Consider the following 1,026-nt stretch of genomic DNA (forward strand, 5'->3'; position numbering starts at 1 on the left):
AGTTTGAACGCCCGGTTTAACATTGTTTTCAGCAGAGAATGTTTGTATTTCATGTCAACATGGCTTTGGTAGTGCAGTAAAAGCCCAGTATCGGTTGGTTTCCTGTAGACCTTCGTGTCTAGTCGGGAGCCATTTCTGATAATCACCATTCCAAGAAAGGGAAGTTTGCCGTTGTCTTCGAGTTCCGTTGTGAAACAGACTGAGGGGTGGATTTCATTCAGCGTCGACAAGAATTCAGAGGCAGATGAAACATCGGGCATTTTGCTGAGGGTGTCATCGACATAGCGTTTATAGAAAGCGGGCATCTTGTTTTGGTTTGTCAATTGTTCTTCGATATTGCACATAAATGCATTTGCCATGAGTGGCCCAAGTGGAGAGCCCATAGCAACTCCGTCCACTTGTTCGTACAGATTTCCTTCAAATTGAAAAAGCTGACTTTTTGTAGCAACCTTTAACAACTCTGTAAGGTTGGTTTTTGTGATGTTAAGGTGCCAGTGAATGAAACAATTGAAATCCTAGCGGAGAAAGCTTTTAAAGACGATTGGTTCAACAAGGAATACGACCTTAACATCACAAAAACCAACCTGATAGAGTTGTTAGAGGTTGCTACAACATTTGAAGGAAATCTGTTAACTAGGAAATTCTTTTATAAAAATTAATTATTTTTTGCAACATTTTCTCACCAAGTTATTTAGAGTTAGATTTTAAGTAATTTTAAGTATGAAATAGTTTTAATAGCGCAGTTTAGTTCCTCTAAGGCCGCATAGGCTGCGCTTTGCACCTGTGTGGTTCATGATTAACATTCTTACGTTTTACACTGCATGTACGTGCCGCGTCATACTCTTCTATGATTGCACATAGCATACATACGTTTGTATTGCATAATAACAATGATGAAGATGATGATGATGATGATGAAGATGATGATGATGATGATGATGATAATAATAATAATAATAATATTTGCACAGAGTACTGTCAATCAAGTAACTTTCTAATAGTATCTCATGTCTAAAGTTTGGGCAT

The 1,026-nt window shown here is 37.8% G+C and overlaps 1 pseudogene; it reads right to left on the minus strand.

Annotated features, from left to right (window-relative positions):
• The window catches only part of LOC146451760 (uncharacterized), a 1,367-nt pseudogene extending 905 nt beyond the window's left edge, over positions 1-462 (minus strand).
• Between the last annotated feature and the right edge of the window lie 564 nt (positions 463-1,026).

Source organism: Pavona decussata, unplaced genomic scaffold (assembly GCF_977016875.1).
Source record: "Pavona decussata unplaced genomic scaffold, jaPavDecu1.1 SCAFFOLD_384, whole genome shotgun sequence".
NCBI classification, from domain to species: domain Eukaryota; kingdom Metazoa; phylum Cnidaria; class Anthozoa; order Scleractinia; family Agariciidae; genus Pavona; species Pavona decussata.